Raw genomic sequence first — 21,569 nt, forward strand, 5'->3', positions numbered from 1 at the left:
TATATATATCTACACCACGAAAATTCAGTGCAAGCCATCACACTAGAAGGTTAACTGTTTCAAATGTAGCTATCGCTACAATACAAAGAGCTGAATGGGGAGGTTATATATTTATATGTATGTTTTTTTATTTCTCTGGTTTTGTTTCAGATTAGGGGGTTCTGAAAAAAAAAAAGCTCAGTGCGAATTTCCCCTTCAGGGGATTCTCCTCGTTAGAAGGTAGGAAGAATTAATTTACACACTGGATCAGTGTATTATATATCTTCCTCACTTCTTCAATTGTAATCAGAACCATCTCACCTAACACAACCAACACGACAAATGGACTGAGCTAAGCATTCGCAACTTAAGAGAGATTTAAAAAAATTAATAAAACTTTTCGCAACTGGTTCGCTCCTAGGAACTCTAACGACAGATTCTATTACACTGAATAATTTTTGAGCGATCGTATTCTAATGAGAATCGGACAATGGTCGATGTGAAATTTTTAGTTGCTAATATCTTGTATAACCACCGACGGTAATGTAATATTACCATAAATATGTATATATATTGATAACTTTTTTATTGACTGTTAATGATACCTATTTTTGCGGATATTGAGGATCAGTCATTAAGACAACTATATTGAGGCAACGTTTCGCAAATTTATTGTTTGCATAGTCATGCCCCAAAATAAAGAAACAAACAGTTTCTCTTAACAAAGAATTTCTTCAGATACTTATTAAAACATTACTTGTACATAGTATACTTTAAGATTAATAACTATTACAATTGAAACATTACTTACGATTGTCTATTACAGTGTGTTCAACATTGCTGACTAAAAACATCGCTTACAATGTAACTATTTAAACTGTTTTTTCATTGCAGGGCATGACGTTGCAGACAATAAATTTGGGAAACGTCGCCTCGATGTAGTTGTCTTGTTGACTGATCCTCAAGATTAAAAAAAAAAAAATGGCAACAAATGTTTTCAGCTCGGTGAAATGCTTCTTAGGATTTGAAGTGAGTAGCTAAGTCGTCAATAACATGACAATACTGTGTGCATTGGATGAGATATTCCTGCAAACTTTGTTGTTGATCATTGCCATTGTAAATGGGACTTAAATGTTGAGCCTGTCTTGTACTCTTATTAATTGACCAGGAAAAAAATTGTTGGTCATTTCGGTCTTTATCATCACAACATTTTATATATCTTTTTTTTAACAAAACCTGAAGCTCTAATTTTTTCAATTTCCTTTTTTCCTTCCTGTTGTATTGTACGGTATAAGGTACTCCTTATAATGTATATTGTTATACCAGTCCACATGAAGTAACTTTTTTTTTTATTAACTACGTATATAATATTCGGAAAATTAAATAAAATACTGGTTGTATTGATGGAAGAAAACGTTAACATCACCTCAGAAGTCAGATATATAAAATCCATCCCATAGAACATACATCTGCAAATAATTTTCCTCGAAAATGCATTTCTTTCAGTTCTAAAACGGCCAATAAGCAGCTAATTATTTTGATGTAGTAAGGAATCCGAAATTTTATGTTGCTTTTTTTCGAATTTCCGTCTATAAATCCTTAACAATTCAACCTTGTGAAATATTTATAATAAAATAACGAAAAGAACATTAAATAATGCGTCATATGAGTACCATGACGTAATAATTCGTTTAAGTGGTATAGTCGTAATAATTTCATGCATCGAGCTCATACCAGAGAACTGTTCATATTTCCTCATGAAGTGTTTTTATGAAAAAGTTTTTGGTGATACAGATGGCATTCTAATGAATAGATAAATTTTCGTATTGAAATGGGAGAGGGGGTAGCCTGGCTGAGGCCTGGGAGTGGAAGGGCGCTAGGTTGGGATGGGAGTGGTGGTGGAAGGGCGCTGGGGGCCGGTGAGAGGCGGCACTTCCCTCAGTTCCCAACCGCCCCCGGGGAATCCCAGGCAGCTGCCCTACTCCCAAACCATTATCACATTCTCCTATCGCTAATTATGATCCTCTCGGGACCAGATCCACTTACTGCAATGAATCAAAAGGATTGAAATGAACAACTTCTTTAGTCATGAAAATAATTTAATGATAAATATTTGAAGATTAACCGACTCTGGGTTGGCAAGGTTGAATGTGCTAATTTGAAAAAAAAAACTTTTTCCAAGGCTACTTAGTAAAATATGACAAAATAATCAACACGTTAAATTTAATTCTGGAGTAACCTTCTTGTTGACAATTTGAGGTGAATAAAAACAAAAAAAAAAATGGTGCAGTGCGTGCCACACAAAAAATCACTTATATCCCTACTTTAATAAGAAATTAGCTTTGTATGTCTTAAAGCAGCTATTTGTTTATTATTCAGGATGAATATATGTTTTATAAATCGATAAGTGAATATAAAATCTTACTATTGACATAACAACCATGAAAATTGGAAGATTATTTCATATTTTATATACATACAGTATTCATTCATTGTTTATTACTAATGACAGTTAAGGATGGTTGTTAAAAAGAAAAAAATTTAAAGGTACTTACGCCCAAAATAAAAGAAAGAAAGGTTTCTGCTTGATTCTTGTTTAAATAATAAAACCTTGCGTCAATTTAACATCAAATTTAAGTGTAAATAACGAATATCAACAGTGTATTTTCCTGCCAATAATATAACAATTTAACTAATGATAACCGGGAACGAGATCGGGAGAGGTCCATCGATTTTTTTTCTGAATTGAACTCAGGTCTTTATTTTTCCTCGACTGTTTTGGAAAAAATCGAAGAAACGTGTAAACTTGGTTCTATAAAGTGACACTTCCCGTTAGCCAATTTTAACGAAAAAGTTGCTCCAACGTCCCAAGTACATACATGCTTCCCCTTCCTATATATTCTACATATCGGTAAGTGAAAGTAAAAAAAATTTTCCTATCGAAAATTAAATAATTATAATAGTATATTAGTTTATAGTTTTTATATACCATACATATGCTGTAAACTTTTGTACTGTTTTACGGTATGATACGGTTCGAAATAAAAAATGTTTAATTGAAACCTATAACATTAAAATTGAACATATCTATACACAATCATTCATTTGTAACATAGCTGTGTGAATGACGGTAGTTATCTCATTATAAAGAATTGGAAAGGACTCGAAACTATTTTGATAAATGCATATTTCTATTTAGAAAAATAGAGAAAAAAATTAAATATCGACGCAAACTGATAATTTCATTACAAATAATTTTAATTATAGTTAAAATTAATACTAATAATTTATCCATTTAATAATAAATTGAATGATTGTAATAATTTTTCAATTCTCACCTTGTGTCATCGTGAACTCTTCTAATCCTCTCGGTGCAAAAGGGATCTGCAACAAGTAACCACAATTTTCACCACAACATCGATAGTACATAAAAATAAAATTTATAATCGTTTTATATCACATTCTTGATATTAAAATAATAAATATAAAACTAAATCATTACAACTCATGAAACATCATAGGTTCAGTATTTAGTAAGGAAGTTCTGTTTCTTGGTTAATGCTTATATGTAAGCTGAAGGTTTAGCTTGCAACTGGTACCAATTTTGAAAAGGTTATGAGCAAAAACTGAATGTTAAAAAAACAAAGGTTGACCAGTCAATAACTGCTGTTCTTACCCTATATAAATATAAATTTTATTTCAATAACACTTCATGTTTCCTAAATTATTTTTAAATTCTAAAAATAATAATTGTAAAAATTAAGAGAAATTGGGGTAAATATAAATTAATTGAGTATTAATCTAAAATATATTGCTTTATTTACATATGTTTTCTTTTGCTTGTTGTATTTCTTTATTTGAATGATGTAATTAGAGTCAATATACTGTTCAAAGTTCGTTTATAAAACTATCATCTTATTATTATTATATTGCAGAATTAAAAAAAAAAAGTTAATATAAATTATTTGTGAATTTTAATTTTAGTGAAGCATTCTGATCTATTTTAGACCCATTTTCGTTAATATTTCATAATATAAAAAATATATATTTTTAAATTTATATTATTATTTTGTATTAAGTGAATTCCGCAGCGAAAGCTTAGGTAGTCCCCGGCAAACCGGGGTACCACAAAATTTTTTTGTTCTTTATGGATGTGAGGCGTGGCCTCTTACACTAAGGGATGAACAGCGTATTAGAGTTTTCGAAAATAAAGTATTACGCAAAATATTCGAAACGAAAAAGGATAAATTGACGGGAGAATTTAGAAGATTACATAACGCTGAATTAACCCGGTAAATATAATTCAAGTTATAGCATCGCTGCGTATGACATGGGCGTTGTCTAGTCTAAGGCGGTTTCTCCAGCCTGATATCCAATAACGTCCCAGGGGTAGACCAAAACGTAGATGGGAGGATTGTGTTAAAACAGATTTAGTGGAATTGGGTTTGGAGGGGCATCACTGGAAGGATGTATGCAGAGAGCGTTTGGTAATATCGGCATCGAACCTTCGGGTTCGTTAAGCCTTTATTATTATTATTAATATTATTATTTTGTATTAATGGAGTTAAATGATGACTCTCCTCACCTTTTGATGTAAATTTTAAAAAAGTTACAGAGAATATTGGTTTCTCACTAGATATAGAGTATTGGACTACGTAGGAGGGAGATGTAGTGTAACAACAACATTAAAATTAAAAATCAAGACTAGGACGTTAGTTATCCTGAACATGGAGTGATGGCCCCAAAAGGTCATTTTAATAAATGAGGTTCTGAATAAAGGATAATTAACAGGCAAGATATATTCATTACAACCAACTGGATGATGTGAATATCATACAGTCCTAAAACCTCTAAGTAGAAACACTACGTTAATATATTTAAGTTCAAGCTTCAAACTTTAAAAATTTGAAGTACTATGGGATACTGCCAATAGTCATTTTTTGCCACCGGTCAGTCGGCACAGGTTGTTGGGTTCATGAGAGGCTCCTTAAACCTTTAAGTCCGGTTACTGTTTTTCTGGCCGATCAACAACATAGTCACTAGGCTCTTTATAAATTTCCTAGTTAGGACTCTAGGTATCATTACTAAATTGAAAGGCTTTAATTAGAGCAGATTAGGTGTTCCCCAGGAGGGGGGTAAAACACCTCTTATTGTTTTACAAATACCATTGTCAATACACGGCTGATATAACGGGATAACTAATACCCAAAGTCTGACTAGAACCGCTGGAGTCATGTACCTCTGAAATAATTCACTCATTTTATATATATTAACAAATAAGTAAAAATATATATATTTTTTGCAATATACCATCCATACATTGAGCCCCCCCCCCCCGAAATACTACAAATTAAATTTAAATCAGTTCACTATAATAGTTTTTTATGTCCTATATTGCACTAGTAGTAGCTTTACGGAAAATATCAAATACCTTTTTAGCAAACGGTTACGTATAAATGCTAGAAAATTAATTAAGATAGATATATATTCTTTAAATAAATCAATTGGTATCTATGTCAAGTCTCATTACTCTTTATTATATCATCAACAGTACAACGTTTCGGCCAATTCGGCCATCCTCAAGAATAATCTTAAATATATATATTTTTTTTAATAATTTATTTATTGTTATTTATAACTGTATAACATATATACAACAAATAAATTTGCTGTAGATGAGATAGTGACATGATACAAACATATGGAGAATCTACCCATTGACAGAACTCCAATAACATTTCTAGAGGAGAAGATCCCGAGGCCATCTTCTTTTCAGACGTCAAGGAGGATTATTAGGTAATAAAGGAGAAGCCTGGTTAGAAACAAGTGGATTTGGGTGGTTGGGAAGTTTTCCATGGAAGTAATGGTATCTGGTTTTGGCCAAATCGGCAACATATGGGACATTGAGGTTATGATGGATGACAAAGTAAGGAGCGTTAAGAATTTTAGGAAGGATTTTGGCCTGTAAGGATTGGATTAGGGAGGAATTTGATGGTTTAGTGGAGCCCCAAAGCTCAACTCCGTATGTCCAGATAGGCCTTATAATAGTCATGTAGATCAGTATTTTGTAATGGATTGGCGATTTAGACCGTTTGTCTAGTAAATGTTGTAATAGACGAAATTGACGAACAGTTTCCTGTCTATTCAGTCTTGTACGAGGATTCCATGGCAGTCGTTAGTCGAGATGTAGTCCTAAGGAACGGATCTGTTCGACAGAAATAAGTGGGGTATAATTAAAGGATACTGTTGGGCAAGAGGTCATTGGTTTATGACGAAGGGTAAATGTGATTTGGTGGGATTTATTGGACAAATATAAATTTACACCTCACATCCAATTATTTAAAAACGTTTTGCAAGCTATTCTATCCAGGTCATTAATAACAAGTCAAATCACCCTATTTATTGACTCAATACTATCAACTTATCTATCTTATCAACGTTTTAAGTTGATCTAAAATTAAAATTTTTAAAAATTAATGAAATTTAAATAAAATAGGGTAATTTGAATTGTTGGTATTAATGACCTGGGCAGAATAACTTACAAAATGTTTTTAAATAATTGGATGTGAGATGTAAATATATAACTAAGATTGTCCTTAATTATATAACGTTGTTATATAATTGTTGTCCTTAATTATATAACGGCCGAAACGTTGGGCTGTTGAAGATATAATAGTGTTGAGACTTAAAATGGATATCAATTGATTTATTTAAACAACAAATACCAGTCTCAATAACTTGAAAATATTATATATAAAATAGATATTTATGTCAATCAATCAATAAAATTTGTTTTGATTATCATTTTATAAAAACAGAGGAAAAAAATTAAAAAGAATAGCTAATTTCTGGACATTTTTCAGTTTCTGCCCTATAACTTTTAAAAGGCGTACATATAATTAATGTGAGATCTTTTATTTTTTCTGTAACTCCACCAGATATACCTTAGATTGAGTTAGATCTATATCTCTAAAAAAAAAATTTGTGTTTTTTTCAAAACTCAAAAGTGGAAATATAAAGAAAAATATACTTATGTTCAACACTTGAAATAATGTAAATATTATAGAAAATAAACGTATATAGTATTTCTAAAAACATAGAGAACCTTAAATCTGGGATTACTTTCGTAATATTTCGTAAGTATATCCAAGCAATGATGTCTTATGAAAAACAAAAAAATAAGCAAGGGTTACATTTTTGGTTTCAGAGAAAACAGAATAAAGAAAATAATGGATCTCATAGGAACTAGATTGATAATATATAACCATGTATTATAGGCAGATGACCATTTGTATGTATTCATGATATCTGGAAATTTACCTATATGCTAATAATTGTAAATAACTATATAAAATCAATAAACATAATACTAGTATGTAAACATAATACGACACTACCGTTGGTAAGTTGGTGATATACGGCTAAGTGGTTTAAGAGTACATCAGGAGGGTCTAGCGGGTGGTGGCTTTACCAGCATGCTTAATCTCTTCTAGTCATCTTCTTCTTTTCTTCAGTTCTACAAAAAAACAAAAAAATGAAAATTACACTAAATAAACTGAATAAGTAATGTTGTAATCATCAAACATATTTATCAATATGTCGTCCTGAAATTTAAACATAGTTTTGATAATTCATCAGACTAATTGAACCTAGGAAATTTCTTTTACTAAAATTAGACATCCAACAGTTGTGAAATTATCAGTAAGTAGTTTACCTTAAGTCAAATAACTAACTTAAAAAGAAAAAAATATTAGTCTGTAACTATAATGTAGTATTTACATACATCCTAGCATGTACTCCAATCTGAGGCAGTTTACAAAATAGATTTAAAAATCTGGCTTGTTGATTTTGCTTAAACTTTTATAAAAAACGGTTTTTGACCCTTATAAATCTATTGGAATAATCCTTTACCCCATAAAAATAATTAGTAAAAAAATAAGTAATGGGAAAAAACAAAGTCGAAAATTAATATTACCTGAGATTCGATACTTAGGACTCCATGTTGGAAAAAGACTTACTTGGAATCCACATACTGAAATGACTAGAAACTGCTCATAGATTTCGATTGCTACAACACCTATTTGACAAACGCTCTAAACATCCCATTCCCTACAAAAAATTATTATGCACTACGATAATCAGACCAATTTGGACATTTGGAATTGAGCTCTGGGGCTCTACCAAACCATCAAATTCCTCCCGCATCCAATCCTTACAATCCAAAATCCTTGATGCTCCTTATTACGTTACAAATAAACTCATTCACAAAAACTTTAACATCCCATTCGTTGCAGATTTGGCCCAAATAGCATGGCAGATATGCGTCTTTTCATTCCAAACTCCTTATCCATCCTAACCCATTAATCCTTTATCTTTTATCCTTAACAATCCCTGATAATCCTCCGAGGCGTCTGAAAAGATGATGGCCACGGGACCTTCTAATTTAATACTTAATGCTTGAAGTACCACCAATGGGTGGTTCCTTCCCAAGATTTTCAAGTGTAAATGAAACATACCTCATATTTACTTATTGTATTTATTATTTGAACAGTTGTTAATCACGTTAAATAAATAAATAATAAAATATTACCTGGGGAGATATTAAACACGTATTTTAAAAATTAAATCGTTTTTATCTTCATGTCACTATTAATTGAGATTTATTTATCTTTACATTTGAATATATTGTATACAATACAAATTAAGAAAATATACAAAAATAATTAGGTATGAACTTAGTAGATTTTACCCAGTATTAACTTATTTATATGTATTATAGATTTAATTTGTAATATTATTTTATTTATAATATTAGCTGCTACGGTCCCCCCTTCATTAAATTTTAAAAAAATAAAAAATTTAAGGTTATTAAAAAAAAATAAGGTCGGTTGATACTTTATACTTTATAATTCAGTGTTCGCGGTTTATTTATTTTTAGTTCTTCCTAATAAAGTATTACACTCTTCTCATTCATTCTATTAAATGTTATTAATAATTTAACTTTTATTTATATTTTACCATAAATAAAATTAATTTTCGTTGAATTATTGTATTTATTAAAGTATAGGTTTTTTTTTTTTTTTACTATGGGTACCCGCGTTAAACGTCATGGAAGCGTTACTCAAAATTGAATTTTCAGGAAACAATGTCTTACTTCGTTATTTTCGAAATAACACTGAATAAGTAATCAAATAAATATTTAATTTTAAGGGAAATGAATCAAATTTTCCTTTATAATACTAAATTTTTGTTTTATTTTTAATTTCAACACTACGTTTTCGCCTAATAATCATATTTCTAAAACAATATAAAAAAGAAACTTTAAATCTAAGTTGCCTATCCTTTTATAATGAACTACCTAAGTTAATAATTGATGTTTATTTTTAGATATTTATTTTAATTATGCAGCTAATATTAATTAACTATTTTTTGGTTGATCTTAAAATTTGTAAGGATCAAATAATAAATCCAGTTTCTAATAGATTACTTTTACTTTGAGTCAAGTAAAAGAAAAACCATTTAGAAACAAATAGTCACTTTGAATATGATGCATTTTAACAATTACCTCATTAGAGAACACTTGGAAGCTATATGGTGACCAGATCTCTTCAGATGGGAGGAGGACAAGAGCCTGAAACACCATAACATGATTATTAGTGGAAAAAAAGTTTAATTAATTAATTGTTTAATTAATAGTTAAATTAATTTCTCAATAACAGTTAATGCATAATTTTTTTTTTCAAAACCGAGGGATAAATGTTGTAAAATAATATTTTATTATAAAAATTAAACAAAAGATTACTCGATGAAAATTTATGTGAATCGCCGTTATATAAGAAATTCGCTTTGAATAAATTTTAGTCTAACTCTTTTCAATATACCTGCCGATATTGGGGGAAAAAATTCCTCAATTTTAAGATCAGACGCGTATCACTTTACTTTAAATATATTATTATAATCATAATTAAAAATTATAACATAATTGTAACACGCACCAATTTATTTTTATTTTTCTGATTTCTGACATATTAGGGTCCCTTTTAATGTTTTTGGAGGTGCAGAAAATGAAAATCGATAAAAGAGCCTTCATATAATAGTAATCAGAAAAGTTAAAATAAATCAATACGCCAGCACTCGATCTTAAAATTGAAATGTTTTCATTTTTTGTACCTCCGAAACATAACAAGGGACACACATATTTTTAAAATTTAAAAAGTTAAATAAATCAATGCAAGAGCGCGCGATCTTAAAACCAATAGAGTTTAAAATATAGAGATGGTCAAGATTGCGGTCAAAAAAGAACAAATAGTTTAAAACTATTTTAATGTCCGACGTTTCGCCCCACTTTGCAGGGCTTCAATTAAATGCTTAGTTAGCATTTAAAGATTTTTCAATTTAATTGGTACAACGGTTTACAATTACTGTGCTTTCAAAAACATATTAATCGAGTTTAAAATTGAAAACAAAACTGAAAAATTGATATAAATCTATAGGCGAATAAGCTATCTTCTACTTATATTCTAAAGCAAGTATAAATGAAGTACTATTATCTTGGGTATTTCTTTAGGAAGTAGGAAGAAAATTCTTTGTATAATATTATCAATACTCACTCGTACAACTTATTCCTAAAATTGTAAGAATTTAATATTTTAATATTTATCAACAATTTAATTATATAATTAAAATATATACTTATTTTACCTTACAATCAAATATATCCAGTTGCTTTTCAAAATGTTGTCCTTATTTTTACATGATTGAACAGACTTACACACCATTGTTTAAAAAATATAATTCACTGTTGATAAATACATCTGTTCCTTGGTTGAAAACTATATGAAAAATATATGAGGCATTTCAAGAGAATACTACATGAAATTATAGTCCAATATAATATAGTTAGTGAGTTCATTTTTAAATTAGCTCTCTCTTTAGCGCAAAATAAATCTAAAATACATTAACATTAATTTGTTATTAAGAACGTTATTTTTCTTGTATCAACAGTGTTATATTGTTTAAACAATGGTGTGTAACAGTGTTTAATTATGTAACAAAAAAAAAATTCGAAAAATAAATGGATATAATTGATTATAAGGTAAAATTAATTATATACATAAATTGTTGATAAATGTTACAATTTTACGAATAATAGTACTAGAAGATTGTGACACAACCCGAAACGTACATGTAAATATACAGTATTGATAATTTTGTACAAGAAAGTTTCTTTTCACCTCAACAGCTTAATATATAAAGAAATATTATTTGGTTTATCTCAAAATATATACCGAGTACAAAAAAAAGAAAAAAAGAAAAAAGGAATATAAATACAAATTCAAAAAATTACTTTGAACGAGTCTAGTAAAAGATAAGTCATTTAGAAAAAAATGTTGACCTTGAATTTACTAGTTTGTATTTTAAAAATTCCGTTTACCTTCCTTGAAGAACTCTTGGTGCTTTGATGAGATCCCAGTCACGGCCTTCAATGTTCAAGCACTACCCGGGAAAGGCTGAAATATCAGAAAATGTCTTTTAGTAAAAAAGGCAGGGACTGAAACAGCATCTGTTTTTTTTTGTTTTTTTTCAAATAATTTTATAAAACGTAACTGTTTTGTAAAATTGTTAGATTTTTTTATTTCATGGATAACAGATATGAAACAATTTTTTATTATTAACTATTTTCAAATTATTTCAATAATATCTATAAGGATTATTCGATAAAATTATTAACAGTTCTTAAATAAAAACTGATCATTGAATAAATTTTAGTAAGTGTAGAACAGTCCATGTTTAATAATAAAAAAGTACTCTCCTATTAATAAAAAAAACTATATGGAATATAAAGAAGGTTCTATATGGAATAGTTATAATTATTTAATTATTTAAAAGAGTATCAGGTTTTGCTGACAGAAATCCTTCTACAGCAGGCATCCGCTACAATCTTCCACCCTTTCTCAATGCCCGAACATTTCACTTTCCAATCCTTATAGTACAAGAGCCCAAGAGGAGAAAAAAGAGTTATCTCACCCCAATTTTTGACTACTTTAATGAAAACTATGTATAATTAATAGTCAAAACTGATGAGTCTGATAGGGGTAATAAAAAATGGCGGCTGTTTCAAAGCGATAAAAAAATCTAATTTTTCATTCGGAGCTCTATATCTTAAAAAGTAGGATCAACACAAGAAAACCTAAGAGAACGTCATTTAAAGAAGAGTATATTCGCTAAAAGATGAGCCCTAATAGAGTTATTTACGTTAAATAGTTTTTGAGATATAGCTTTTTAAAAATCAACATTTCATAAAAATGTTGTATGGGACGTACTAAAAGATCAGTAGTTAATGAATTTATTATGAAAAATTTATACCTCAAAAACCATTTGACGTACAGATGTCTATTAGCACTCAAATTAAAGCTAGTGTAATGAGCTATAAAGTAGTTTATGATGTTTATCTTCGTAGGAGTAGTAGTTTTCATGATATTTGCTAAAATAAATCGATTTCCAGTTTTTCGGACATTTTTTCATGTGCTAAATTTATATTCATATGTGAATATCATAAAAACTACTACCCCTACGAAGATAAGTGTCATAAACTACTTTGTAGAAAGTTAAATTTCCTTTATTTTGAGTGTTGGCAGACATGTGTGGATCTAGAGGTACATTTTTCAAAAATCAAACATTTTATAGGAACAACTAGAAATTAACATTTTGTGAGTTTATTTTGTCAAATATCATAAAAATTTAAATACTAAATAAACTATTTATTATGATCAAACGTTTCACCCTACTTCCATTTAGGGCATCATTGAGAAAGCTGTGAAATGGGGTGAAACTTTCGCTCATAATAATTAGTTAATTAACTATTTAAGTTATTTTGCTTCGAATTCCTCTCATATCGAATCCTTACAATTCAAAATCCTTCGTAAAATTTTCAATGCTCCTTACTTTGTCACAAATAAAATCATACATAAAGACCTTAATGTTCCATATGTAATCGATCTAGCCCGAACCAGATATTATTCTTTCCATTATAAACTCCATAACCACCCAAACCCACTGATTTCAATGGCTTCCTCGTCCATTCCGTACAATTCACCGAGACGCCTGAAAAGAAGATGGCCTCAAGACCTTCTAATAGGGGTATTGATGATATTTAGTTTAACATGTTAAAGCGTGTTAAATGGAGAAATATTTCTTTCTTTTACCATCTTAAAACGATTTAACATATAACACGGTAGAGCATGTTACTAGGCCTGTTAAATGGAGAATGACACAACAGACCAGCTTTGTAGTTTTTGTAGTTGTGTTAGGATACTTGCACATTGTTTGTGTTAGTATTGTTCAGGACGTTTTTAAAACTAATAAAGCAATGAATGATAATAATAATATTGTAATGACAGTTGTCAATTAGCTCATCTTGACTCTCTTCCTTACAAGTTAGAAGATCAATAATACACTCAGTAGCCAAACTTTCGCACAACTTCTACTTTTCATTCAATTTAGGAGTGTTGTAATAGATTACTTTAATCAAAACTTAAAAGGAAACAATAACATGGAGTTTTGGAAGGGAAGGTCATAAAACATGTTGCTCAAATCCGCTATGAGCTCTTATGTATTTAACATGACTTTCAATAGGGCTGTTCACAATCCTATGCTTAAAACATTTAATATGGTAAAACATTTTACATTTAACACAACATGAATACCCCTAATCTATAAACGTTATTAGAGTGCTACCAATGGGTAGTTTCTCTACACGCCTGTATCAATCCATTCTAAACTTTCAGCAAATTTATTAAATGTATTACGTATTGTGTACAGTTGTAAATCTTAATAAAGATATAAAAAAAAAGTTATTTCGAACGCACCCGGATCTTCCTTTTGTTAAGTACACATAATCAATCAACGATTTCTATGTTCGTATTACCACTAAACTTATATAAAATAATCATATTATTTCGAAAGACCTTAGTTAAAATAGAGAATTCTGTCTGGAGGTCAAAGAGATTTGTTACATAAAACAAGCTACATAAAATAAGTGTAGTTTTTTTTTTTTATTTTTACTTGTAATAATTCATAAAAAAAGAGCTGATTCGGTTTAATCCGCCATCCTAATATATTATCATCGAAAATATTTGCTATAATCATCTAAGTTCGAAGTAATGATCGATGACAAAATAGAGATCACTTGAGATTTCTTTGAAATTCGAAATGTTTATCCGTTCTATCGGATCATGGTGAATACTATCGGATATAAAAGTGCCCGCGGAAGAATATTGGGTCTGCACGAGGACGCTAATCGACCGAAAGAAGCCGGCGTTAGGGCGCGTGTGAAGCACGTGTACTAAGCGGCATCTGGCTCGCCATCACAGCAAGTGCGCATCTCGGATAATTTATTTCTATACAAACTTCACCTGATGGCCGAAGGTCATCAACGTCTTTTTGATTTTTTTTTTTGTAATATAAATGAGTTATATTGAAAATGAAACATTGCTTCTGGAAACTGATGTGCATCAACAACAATCTATTTAATTTATATTGGAAGAAGACAGTTGACCGTACGAAGTAAATTGTAGGAAGATAGTCAATGAAGGTATCAAAATAGTAAGAGAAAACTATTGTTAACCGACGTTTCGCCCCACTTTGCAGGGTTTCTTCAGGACTGAATGAAAAAACAAGATACAAATATTTTTGAATTAACAAAAACATTAAACTAAAAACAATTGTTATGTTTATAAAGTATATAAAAACGAATTAATAATAACAATATAAGGAAGTATTCGTGCTTGCTATACTCTGGTCTTTCCCAGTCCGTTGATCATTTATTGAGGTTAAGTTGAAGCCGAGGTATTTGAAACTGGCTACTTTCAGAAACAAGTTACTATCCACACAAGCTATGACGTTGGGAAGGATTTTCCGATTTACAATCATATACTTTTTCATTATTTCCGTGATTCGTTTCCTCGTAGTACTCGTCAACTTCAAGTATCTTCCCACATTTCGACTATGGATGGCTATCCATTGAACAAGAAAAGAGACTAAAAAGACTTATGAACTGATTTATAAGATTCATTTTTGGTATTCCTGAGCGTTCCCATATCTCACATTACTATTACGAACAAAGCTGGATCCATCCAGTATCCGGAAACAGTATCTCCTTGGCACATTTATATATCAAACCCTAATAACGAAAAAACCTTCCTACATCATTGACCTCCTTACTCTGCGCTTATCCATTCACCTATTAAACACAAGATCCCAACCTACCGATCTCTACATCCCTACCAACCCCTGCCTCCTACAAAAAAGAGGGAGAGAGAGAGAGAGAGAGAGAGAGATGTTTTATTCATCCATGCTGCCCAAGAACATCGGGTTGCTATTACACAGCATACTAATCAATTCATAATCGGATATGTATACATTACATATATTTATCGGACATGCATTCATGCTATAATAAGAAAGAAAATAACTTTTATTTCCACAGTTTCCTTTTACAATCAATTCCAGTCTACACACTAAATACAAATATTTCAAGTTACTCCTTTTTTTTTTCTTTGTTTTGTTCCTCCCATTTCACCATTACTTTTCATTTCACAATTTTTATTTTATTTTATCGACATATTCACTCTCTCAGATTCTCTACAGTGATCCGTTAAACAAATGCATCATTAGGCAGCAATGTGAAATCAAACCAGAGAAATAATAGTCACAGCAGTAGATCAGTTTACAGAAAAACAAACAAAACTAATATAGACATTTAAAAAAAATATAATAAAAAGTTAGTTGAAAAGAAATACTCGAATGAATAAATGAGTGAAGAAAAAATAATATTAATAAAATAATTTAATGCATCAATAAGTTAAAAAACACAAATCGACAGGTCCATATACTAAATGAAATAAATAAAACAAAATATGTATATATATATTAACCGTTCATCAATTAAATATAAGTTTACAATCATCATTTCAATATAATATATATATATTCGGGTGTTAGAGAATCCTACTTTAAAACATTCTGTCTTTAAAAAAATTAAAAAATACTATATTGAAATATAGTAGTATAGATTCACGGCTCTAGTTCTGAATTAAGATCCCGAAATGAAACGTTAATTAAAAAAAAAAAAAAAGATAAAATGTTTGCTAAAAGACGACAGGCCGTTAAAAACATGGTTTTAATCAATTTAGTCAGACCACAGCTCAGCTGAGTCATTGCTTTATAAATAATTTCATTATGAGAGAAGTTGGAATTAAAGAATCTTAAGCGGTGCAATGAATAAGGGGTAGCATTACCTCCTTATCTTGCACCTTTCTTCTGAGAGTAATGGCTACGACACAGATGGAGGGAATTGGGGCCTCTCTCAGTTTCTTGAGCGGCCTTTACAAAAGGTCTCTTATATTAATTAATTTTTAATTATGGAGATTAAAACATTTCAAAAATTAATATAACTAAAATAAAAAAACATTGAATGAGGTAAGTTTCAGTGACTAATGGTTGTAATAGAAAATTGTATATTTCATATGTTAGAATAGCATCTTGGGCAAAACAGTAACGCTACCCTACATGTCTAGTAAAGTAGTAGTAATCTAGTAGTAATCTATGATTACAATCATCATGTCATAGTTACAAATTCTTGAGCGCGAATATCGAGGTAGAAGCAAAGGTAAGTGTAACATTAACATGACAACATTACATGGACTACACATGGAAAGTGTAGGCTATACATAAGGGTGTAGCCCTTCACGTGGCATAAATACTTTACTCAGAGAAACGTTTTGTTACATACTAGTGGAAAGTCGTCGAATTCTCGTACAATAAAAATACGATTCTCCGCTATTAAGTAAATATTATTTATTAAATAAATCAAATGGTATCCTTTTTTAGTCTCAACACTCTTCACTATATTAATAGTCCAACGTTTCGGCCAAATCGGCCGTCTTCAAGGACGATCTAAACATTTAACAGCTTATTATACATTCATTTGTAACAGTTATAACAACAACATAACATTATAACATGAAAAAGTTAATTAATAGAGAATCATATTACTTATTAATAAGCTTACGTTAGTTACCTATTTTTTTCAAAACTTCAATAATTTTTAAAACTTTTAATTTTCGATTAATCAACACTATCATTATCAACGCAGAAATGATTCAAGAAATAAGGAAGAGGATCCTAGTAAAACAGAATTAGTGCAACATGCAGCTAAAAACCAACACAATTTTGATTTTGATAACAGCATAATTTTACATAAAGAAAACAATTTGTTCAAAAGAAAAATACTTGAGTCAATTTATATATCAGAGAACATCAATTATACAGTTAATTTTAAAACAGATACAATGAATTTTAACATTATGCAGAGATTTTATGTAAAATAAATTTATGAAAAATACGAAAAAAATTTTGTTACTATTTACAATTATTTTAATATGAATTTAATTATTGGAATATATACAAATCGAGACCAAAATGCAATTTGAATTAAATTAATAACAAGCCTGACCTGAGTGTATGGAAGGTTATAAATTAGTTTGTTTATATGATAGTGATAGAGTTGATTAATCGAAAATTAAAAGTTTTAAAACTTATTGAAGTTTAAAAAAAAAAAGGTAACTAAACATAAGCTTAGGTAAGCTTATTAATAATTAATATTATTCTCTATTAGTTGACTTTTTCATACTTGTAATTAATGACCTGGGCAGAATAGCCTGCAAAACATTTTTAAATTTTTGATGTGAGGAAAGAATTTATATTTGAAGGTATGTTATATTATTAGTAATAATGTTGTTGTTATAATTGTTACAAATGAATGTATAATAAGTTTTTAAATAATTAGATTGTCCCTGAGGTTGGCCGATTTGGCCGAAACGTTGGACTATTAATATAGTGAAAAGTGTTGAGACTAAAAAAGGATACCATTTGATTTATTTAATAAATAAATAGTCTCAAGAAATTGAAAAAAAATTATATTTAAAATAAATATTATTGTTTTTGAGAAAATTACCAGTACTATTTATTTAACTCTTTTACAAAAATATTTTACATATTAGACTAACTCCCTCCTTCCATTCCTTGTTTCAAGCTCTCTATGGTTTTATTAGCACGCCGTGATATTGTATTTGGATTAAGAATACGATTTATAGACATGATTAGATATTCGTTTTTTTTTCTAATTCTAGAAGAAAACAAATTGTTAATCCATTTATAAAATAACCTACTCTTTGTCAACAAATGATTTCAGGATTTTTTAAAAGCTTATCTTTCACCTCTATTAATTATTGGAATATAATTATCTCTAGTGGGTAGAGATGGGCTAAAATTAACTGTAGTTGAATATTATGGATATTAGTTGAAACTAATGGATAAAAAAGTTATTCGTGAATGAACTATTGATAAATATCGTTTCCATGGCAATTTTAGCAATTAGTTTCAACTATAGCTAATTTTTGCCAATCTCTGCTAGTGGGTAATGTTCCCACTAGCACCTAGTCAACCTTTCTCCAAAAAGGTTTTAAAAAACAATAGTTAATAGTAAAAAAAAAAACCTACATTTATTATTGCCTATTTTTACATTAAAATAACAATTAGAATTCAACTTTTAAATTAAATAATGTTTTAATGTGTAGATGTCCTATCCCCCAAACGGAGCTGCGCATGCAGCGGAATGGTTATGTATTACTTAACATACGTAAACGTTAATTGTTTGAGCGACTACTTAAAAGAAAAAAGTATAATTGTTTTTTTATATTGACGAAGCTTTTTATCTTACAAACAACGTAAAGGGCATAAAAAAGTATATAAAAAAAATCATATCATGATATTTTTTTTTTCAAATTATTATGTAATGGATTCAAAATACAAATTCCACTTGCAGTTACCAAAATTTCGAAAAATTGATTTTTTTCATTCTTGCACCAATGTGCAAGAATGAAAAAAGGCCGCTCTCCTAACCAGCGCTTTCGAACGAGACATAAAATTAGTAATTTTAAGAGCAAATTATTCTATCTTTTATAAACGACAATATTATTTTTTGTAAATGATTTTCTAAATGCCCAATATGTTCAATGATTAATTATTTTGGACAAGTTGTATAGTACATTAATTATAATTACAACGTAAAATTGTGCTGTAGGTGCCACTACTAATTAATTAGAGATTAATTGTCCTGTTCCCTCTTAATAAAAATAAATTACATCAGTAAATATGGGTTACTCAACTACAAATGGAAAAAGAAATCCACTAATTACTATAATGAATATAGGAATATAATAGCAGAAAAACACAAATTGAAAATAATAGAATTCATATTTAAATGTAATAGTGACAAAGGTAAGTTTTTGACTTTATTATATTTGATCTGGGCATAATAGCCTGCGTTATTTTATTTATTAATGTGAGGCCAGGAAACTAAAATTAAGAATGTGCTTGATGACGTCAGGGTTGGCCGAAACGTTGGACATTCAATATGAATTCATAAAAAGCTGTTGAGACTAAATGGATACAATGAGTTATAATTGAATTATAATAAATGTTTTATATTGCTATACGTAAAATTATTCAATATTTACGAAAAAAAGGATTTTCAGGTCACTATATTTTGGATTATGATAAAATTGAAATTTCTTACATAAGATAACCATATAAAACCAGAAATTTGAAAAAATATATATATCTAAGGGACTAAAAGTGGCGCTCAGTAGACAAAACCTATTATTTCTACTGATGTGCATGTCTAGTATTTTTTAAAAATAAAACTATTTTAAATTTTAGTGAAATAAAAACACAAATAGTCTTGATTTTGAAATTTTATGATTTAATACATATTTAACATCCCTATTGAAAATATCGTTATCAATAATTTTTTGAAAATAAATCGTTTAAACGTGCTTTAAACTATATGGTACCATATCTGTTGAATCGCTTACCAGAAGAAATAATAGATAAATCAACCACAAAGAGAACTAAAAAAAAAAAAAATTTAACTGGGTACTTTCTTACTTCTGTGATTCCCAATAACTGATTTTGATTCACCGAATGACTATATCTGCCTGTCTTTTTTCTAAACTCCACATTATTATTCATCATACTAAGATTAAAATTAGCAATGTATGTTTGCTTAGTAATAGATATTATTGGATCCTTATTTTTATCATATTCTGTATCATCTTGTTTTATTCTCATTATCATATTAATTCACTAATTCTAAATTTACAGCTTTATTATTCACTTCAAAATGCTTTGAGTTATTTTTAATTTTATTATTATTTTAATTTTGGGGGTGACGGTAGCTGCGTGGTAACGTGCCTGTCTGCCAACTCAAAGGCTGTGAGTTCGATTCCCCGGCCCTATCCAGAATTTTTCAAGCATGTAATTATACAATACTCACTCACATCCTTCGCCGAGTATTTGTGAGGCCCGTTAGCCAATGGGTGACACACATGTATGTGTATTTCCTTAGTACATCGTGCAAGGCCTTGGACCTCCACGGACTGTCGCGCCAATAATACTTATTTCTATTTTAGTAGTTGTTAATTGAATTAAATATTGCATCACTAGAGATCAATTCATATTGTACTTATCTAGCTTAAAAATTATATAGCCTCCACTACGCCCTCATAGTCAAAATACTAATAATTAAATTTCACTTACGTCTATCATTTATACGTGGTATTTTGTCCCCGACCGATAGATGTTGCCATCTGGTCGGACTATATTTGATGTAATTTTTTTAAATGAATAAAAAAAGTGAATACCCTCTCAGGCTGAATGCCCTTAAGTTTTATTCAAGACTTATTACACCCGAAGTACAGAAACATTAATCGCATTAACACGAAGTATTAAGCGAATGGCGTTAGACCAAAGATAGAAAATAAAAATAAAATGAGTAGAAGAAAGTCGGATAAGGGATTGGTGTAGGGAGAGAGTGAGGAGAAACGGAGGGGAACAGAAGAGAGAGAGGGGAAACTTCGATTTTCATTTCTAATCTAATTTGTCCCCTTGGCGAGCCTGTGTTTAACTCATTAGCTCAGCAAACAGACAGGCCGACTCCACCTTAGTTCCTTCCGTCTTAACCCCCTCCCCTAATACAAATATTAGCATTCTACCTCCCTTCAGGATAATTGCAACCCTTCTAACATTTACCGTAGTCCCAACACATTCTCGACTCTTTATCATGGACAGTTTAACTGTTTCCTTTATAAACAAAATTTTAGTCAACCATTTGAAGACCAAATCCAAATAATTTTTTAATCCTTTACTTAGTATTTTTGGAAACAAACAAATACTTTGTAAAATAACATATTATGTACTGGACAAACCAACTGTTAAAAAACTGAGAAGATAGTGAGGGGGGGTGCGGTCAGAGAACACAAATTCGTTTTTCTCAATACTTTAATTTTTTTTTTTTTAATTATTTATTTATTGTAATTTACAACTGTACAAAATAATAGAATAGGTAAATATGTAGTATGTTTCATATAAACTTGAAAATCTTGGGAAGGAACCACCCATTGGTGGTACTTCAAACATTAATTTAAACTAGAAGGTCCCGTGGCCATCTTCTTTTCAGACGCCTCGGA

At 29.8% G+C, this 21,569-nt stretch overlaps 1 protein-coding gene across 2 annotated transcripts in view; it reads right to left on the reverse strand.

Moving 5' to 3' along the window:
* LOC106688250 (transcriptional regulator ATRX) overlaps positions 1–21,569 on the reverse strand; it is a gene marked incomplete at its 5' end in the record, with an annotated part of 59,243 nt that overhangs the window by 4,359 nt on the left and 33,315 nt on the right. For both annotated transcript variants that reach the window (XM_067051293.1, XM_067051292.1), the window contains 4 exon segments: positions 3,318–3,363; positions 7,377–7,495; positions 9,545–9,610; positions 11,414–11,489.

Source organism: Halyomorpha halys, unplaced genomic scaffold, assembly GCF_000696795.3.
Source record: "Halyomorpha halys isolate HHAL.00 unplaced genomic scaffold, Hhal_1.1 Scaffold1090.1, whole genome shotgun sequence".
Taxonomy (NCBI): Eukaryota; Metazoa; Arthropoda; class Insecta; order Hemiptera; family Pentatomidae; genus Halyomorpha; species Halyomorpha halys.